Source organism: Cucumis melo, chromosome 9 (assembly GCF_025177605.1).
Source record: "Cucumis melo cultivar AY chromosome 9, USDA_Cmelo_AY_1.0, whole genome shotgun sequence".
NCBI classification, from domain to species: domain Eukaryota; kingdom Viridiplantae; phylum Streptophyta; class Magnoliopsida; order Cucurbitales; family Cucurbitaceae; genus Cucumis; species Cucumis melo.
In genome coordinates this window covers 3,810,653-3,817,196 of record NC_066865.1, presented here as the reverse complement: position 1 = coordinate 3,817,196, position 6,544 = coordinate 3,810,653, and the positions used below count along the sequence as shown (strand labels likewise).

Here is a 6,544-nt window from a genome sequence, read left to right as displayed (position 1 = left end):
TTGTGAAAGCTTGAATTCTAAGTTGAAGATTGATAGAGACTTACCGCTTGCATCCTTGTTTGAGGCCAGTAGAGAGTTTCTTCAACGGTGATTTTATGAGAGAAGAAAAGCAGCCTCATGTTTAAAGAGTGTTTTGAGTTCTTGGGATGAAGGACTAATAAGAAAGCTAGTTGATGAATCAAGAAGCTTCATTGTAAGTGTTATGTTTTAGATATTTGTTTATAATAGTCAATTTTCGATATACTGTATTGAAGTGTAATGATTAGTTAATACACTGATGATATACCATAATTTTTTGTGTTCAGGTGAATCTTGTGAGTGAAGTTGAATTTCAAGTAGTTGATGGAGGCAAGAATTTTTTAGTAAAGTTGAATTGTAATAGCTGCAGTTGCCTTTTTTGGGATCTAGAAGAAATTCCATGTGCTCATGCTCTTATTGTGATTCGTAGTCTTAATTTAAATCCTTATGCATTCGTTTCACAGTATTACTATGCTACTGTATTGTCTGCAACTTATGGTGGTTTAGTTCATCCGATTGGTAACCATACTGATTGGAGTGTTGTGGAGGTGAACGACAATATATTGCCTCCAGTATTTAGACGTCCAACAGGAAGGCCTCGAAAAAGAAGGATTTCTTCTATTGGTGAAGTTTCAAAGAGCTCAAAATGTAGTCGTTGTAAGAGAGCCGACCATAATATAGAACTTGTACATTTGAACCTATTTGAACAATTTAATTGTTTTGAAATTTAGCAATTTTCAATGATGTATTATTTGAACAATTTACTTATTTTGAAATTTAGCAATTATCAGTGATGTATTATTTGAACAATTTATTTTCGAATATTTTCTTCTCTACTTCATTTTTTTTTTTATTCTTAATTGATACACTTGATATAAGGTATTTAAAGTCCAATATACCTGTGATATACCCAATATGAAGTCTATCAACATCAGAGAAACATTCTTTTTCTAAGTGATATATGCAATATAAGATACTTCAAACGCAAAGATACCAAAACAAGATAAGGTACATCAAATACCAAAGATACCTATGTGATTCAAGATAAGGTATATCAAATACGAAAAATACTTATGTGATTCAAGATAAAGTATATTACATACGAAAAATACCTATGTGATTTGAGATAAAGTATATCACATGTGAAAACATATTCAAAAGTGTCCAAAAGAAAAGTTTATCAAGGTAGCAAATCAAAACTTGGTGGTTCAAATGCAACGTTTGACTTTTTTTCCTTTTTGGGAGATTTATGCTTTTGGGCCAATTCCAAATCAATAGCTTTTGGTGTGGGTTTCAATTTCCTTTTCGGCCGCTCATGTTGCACATATTGCACTTTACACTTTTCATCATTGGCAGCAAGTTGTGAAGCTTTCCTTGTAAGTATTCTATTTTGAGTAGCCTAAAAATATACAATTTTATTTATTAGTGTTTTACAAAAGGAAATTAAAATTTTAAAAATATTATAGTTTAAAAACGATTTTACCACTTGTTTGCCTTTACCGTTCTTTCCCTTTGTCCTCCCTTCTTCATTTTGTTGGTGTTTTTTCTGTGTTATCACCCAAATCCAATGTATAATAATAAATCAACATGTATCAGCAAGTTTATGTACGTAGAATAATAAGGTGTATCAGTCAATAAGCTTAAGTTTAGAAAAGTTATAACCTCTTGAATTTTGAAGATGTCTTCAACTAATTTGAGGCTTGTTTCCATTAACTCCTTTCCATCTAACTCTCTTTCATTTGACTGTTCTTCAGATTCTCCAATCTTTAAATGAAAAGTATGAAATATGTGAATAAGTTAGATGATATATCTAATATTATATATTTTATCAAAATGTATCAAGACGTATACTAAATTACTTACGGTTGGGTGATGTGCTTCTTTTGAAACTTCATTCATTTGTTTTTCTTCATTGTCTTTTTCATTCTTTAATAAATAAGTAGAAATTTTTATTAAAACAAGCGTAACAATAAAATGATATACCTTATTGTTCTATGAAAGTATATTATAAGTTACTTACATTTTTGTCTTCATTTTCTGGATTCATTGGTTGATCTTCTGCATTAACTTCTTGATTCTTTTATGATTTATGAAAATGTATAAGTAAATTGAATAATTAATATCCATAAGAAAAATAAAATTATTGCAGGTAAACTAAATGTATATTACATTGTTGATGAACTTATCAATATTCTTGATTGCTTGCTCCAGTTCTTCTGCATTCTGTTCTTGTTCAATTTCTTCTTCATTAATCTGTAATATCAGTATATCAGTATCAACAAATGATGTATATCAGTATGATTTATATAAGTTGTATGTTATATCGGTACGTTGATATACCTTAAACAACAATAAATTTACCTCAATTCAAAAGAAAAATAATATATTTACCTCTGCATCATCCAAGTTATGAATATTCATTCTTTCCTCAAGACGTTGCAAACTTAAAGTTGGAGCATGATTTTCATGGTACGATCCTTGTGATTGTTTTCCTGTTGGTATTCTTCCATTGATTATGGTGATTATATTATTTAACAATTCCAATACTTCATTTTTTCCATTTTCTACGGTATTCTTCAAGCTTTCCAAGTCCTTCTTCACTTCTTGAATTTCTTTTCTCAACGATTTTTTTGTCTCATCATTTACAGTTTCTTCCTCATCACCTTTGTCATTCTCATCTTCTGTTTCTTCACTTCGTTCTTTCTCAACTTCATTTGGTGCGTCATTTAGGAAGAATTGAAAGTTTGGAGAGATTAGTTCATCGCTAGTTGGAGTGAAAGGGATAACTGTAAACTGTATTTTTAAAATAAAAGTTACATCAGTTAATACACTTCATATGAAGTTAACTAGGTACATAAACAAAGTGATATACCTACAATGTAGTATATAACTGATTAGGTTGTAGAAGAAAAAGAACTTACATCACTTGACTTGAAGTAATTTCGTTGCAGATATGTCCAAACAGGCTGCTGTTCTAATTTCCAATTTATGATTCTTGGGCTTCGATGTCCAATTCTTATGGCTATCCCATTTGGACTTTCAGAAAGCTTTGGGATGATTTCTAGTGCCCAACAAACTAAAATGTGTGGAAATCCTTGTAGTGAGAAATTGACGGTCAAGTCTTCTGCAGCTTTTCTCATATATTCAACAGTTAAGTTAAAGACAACCTACCCCATGGAAAGTTTAGCAAAGTTTTCTCATCATCTATCATTTTAAGGTGTTTCCAATCTACTACATTATGGAGTTGTTTGCAGTTGATGAAACAGTCTAAAATAAGAAGATTTGCTAATTTAACCATGAGTTGGTCACTAAGTTGTGCTATACTAAAGGCTGCAATAATTTTGTTTCTGTCTAATATATCAATATTACTAAAGCAGACGGTTCTCAATTCACTATTGAATTCCTCCTTGATATTTGAAGTTGTGGATTATGGGAATGGTTGACAATTCAGTCCGCTTATTAAATGAAATTCTCTCAATCCAAATTTTACTATATTACCCTCTAGATTGAAAATCAAAGTGTTGTCAGTTGATTGCTTAGACAGTCTTCTAATCAAATGAACTAACAATTCTCCAGGACACTTTTTGATTTGAATATCAAGAAGGTGCCCAAATGGACCCTTCCTAAACATTTGCATTTGCTCTTTGAACAACTTTTTGACAATTGACTCTATTATTGTCAACTTTGAATAGTAATGAACTTTGTTTGCAAGGTTCTCTTCAGCATAAACCTGTTTAATATACAAATCAATGTATTATCAACAATATAACAAATGTATCAGCACATCATAACAAGTGTATCAGCACATCATAACAAGTGTATCAGCAATCATAACAAGTGTATCAGCAAATCATAACAAGTGTATCAGCAATCATAACAAGTGTATCAACATACCATAACAAGTGTATCAGCACATCATAACAAGTGTATCAACAGTATATAAAGTGTATCATGCTTCATTACCTCTTTCTTCAATGATCCTTTATTCTTTCTTTGTCCTTTTCTGCTCTTTAAACTTTCTTCACCCTTCTCAAAATTTATTTTTCTTTTTTTCGTTTTAACTTTTTCAATCTTTTCCATGTTTTGTTTGTATACCATAAAAATATATAAAATATTAGTTCCAAATTGTTTGTATTCAACAAAAATATAAAATACTAGAAAAAGAAATTAAAAATACCTTGCCATTTTTCGACTGAAGTTCTCAAGTGTATCAACAGGATGTTTCAAGTGTATAAGTTAAAAAAAAATTCAAACAATGGTTTCTGTAAAGTGTAGAATATGAAATACCTTGCCATTTTTCGACTGAAGTTCTCAAGTGTATCAACAAGATGTTGTCCAAAGTTTGTTAAACGTGAAGGGGAGAAATAAAATAACAAGTTTGTTCGAAGTCTGTTCGTTTTCTTCTTCGTCTGATTGAAGTTTTTTTCGTCCGATTTGAAGCGAAACCCTAAATTTTGGGGATGAAAGGGAAATTCCACGGGAGGGAGCACGGGAAGGAAAATTGCACGGGAAGGGAACTATATTGGGTAATTTTGTAATTTTACAAATTTTAAACGTGGGCTGGACTTTAATTTGCTATGTTTGCAAACTTAAAAGATTGTGTGCTATCAACTTAATTTATTAAATTAAATGTGTTATACCTGCAAGAGCCCCATAAAGATATGTGATTTCATTAGAATTGTCCAATTTGTCTTTAAATTTAATTTGGGACACATGAAAATTTTTAGTTTATCCCAAATACAATTATTTTAGTAAATGACGTGCTAAGTTGTAATTGGTTCCAAAAATTTTTATTCAACAAATATAAAATAAACTTCAGCATAATTTAAATGTTAGTCTCAAATCAAATTATGGGCACACTCCAAGTTTCATCAAATCAAAATTGAAGGCAAGAAAAATATCGGGAAGTCAAAAGTCTACTCCAAATTAAAGCAGAAGTAAAGACAATAAGGAAGTCTTTAGACTTCAAATTTGCACGAAGAATTAAATATATTCTAACTTCTAAAAAAAGTTAGAATTTGGATGCTAGTCAATATTCAATGTGCAATTAGAGGGAGATAAATTCTTCTTTAGTTTGAATGTTTTATTTACTTGGAGTTAAAATTTGCCAAGCAAACAAAATTTCAAAAAAAGAAAATTGAGCTATATTCTCATCAAATAGAGAATCAAAAGCTACAAATTATTTTTCAAGATTCACCCACTCATACACGTGCACAAATCGAAAAGGGAGCATTTGAACAAAAAAATTTGGCTAATTAAATCGCGCCACATGTAAAATTGTGATGATTATAATTTGTTGGGTTTGAGTAGTCAAGTTTTCTCATATGCAACCCAATTCAAGCTTCTAATGACAATTTGGACCAAAGAAATAATGGAACCAAGCCCAACAAGCAAGCAGGCCTGAGCTTAAGCCCAACAAGCAAATGGGCCGAAGTCCAAGCCTAACAAGCAAATGACCAAGCCCAACAAGAAGATAGGCCCAAGTCCAACAAGAAGATGGGTCCAAGCCCACTTAAAGCCCATGGAAGGTCTCTATAAATAGAGACCCTACCATTCATTTTGGAGATCTTTGGATTGAAGTAAAAACTTAAGCTCTAAAGAATTGAATACTCAAACTTTTAAAAGCTCTCGAGACGTGTAAGTGCTTATCAACCTCGAGACGTGTAGACGTGTAAGTGCTTATCAACCTCGAGATCATCATTTTCTGAAAGATCAAAGACTTGAAAGATTCAACTTTCTTTGGATTCAAGAAGATTGAAACTCGAATTGACTTGTGACCACCACTTCCTGAAAATCGAAAACCAAGAAATCTAAGTTTTATTTTGTATTTGAGAGTAAGCATTAAAGAAGTAAGCATTAGAGATTATTGTATCCACTATATCAATTAATACAAATTTAAATTCCACAAAGTACATTTCTTCTGAAATCTCGTGTGAACAATAATTTCTATTTAAACATTGTTTATAAAAACTTCTTAAAATGAAAAGTACAACACTAAAAATGTTTTTATTAAAAAATTTCAAGTTGGTCGTTGAATACTGGAGGTTGGTTGGTGGCGGTCGTCAAGTTGGTTGTCAAAAGGTTGCCAGTTGAGTTACCAGAGGTGGTGGCCAGAGATTAGTTGGCGACGATCACCAAAGTAGTGCCTGAAAACTTAGCAACGAACTTTCCAATCATTGAAACAAATAACCTCTTAGGGTTGAAAATAGTAAGAGAAAATGTGTTATTTTAAATCCTAATCTTAATCCCGAATTAAAACTAAACATTGCCACAAACAAGGTGTAGACTATTATGGACAACTCAACTCTACTTCACTCCTAACCCCAAACATGTCCTATATTCTTTTTTTGAAATTTTTATTAAAATTTTAATTATTGTACTTAAAGATGCAAATAATGATGTGAAATGAGAACGACAAAACATGCTTAATTTTTAAAAACAAAAAATGAAATAGTTACTTAACGACTTCAACCATCATTATTTTCATTTGTTTGAATAAAATTATTATCATTGATGTCTTCCATCA

At 31.1% G+C, this 6,544-nt stretch overlaps 1 long non-coding RNA gene across 1 annotated transcript; it reads right to left on the bottom strand.

Annotated features, from left to right (window-relative positions):
• Positions 1 to 1,695: 1,695 nt before the first annotated feature.
• On the bottom strand, positions 1,696 to 2,097 carry LOC127150902 (uncharacterized). The gene is made up of 3 exons (XR_007823472.1): positions 2,039 to 2,097; positions 1,882 to 1,944; positions 1,696 to 1,782 (listed from the first exon to the last, which is right to left on the bottom strand). It is a non-coding gene; the product is annotated as an uncharacterized LOC127150902 (long non-coding RNA).
• Positions 2,098 to 6,544: the final 4,447 nt, after the last annotated feature.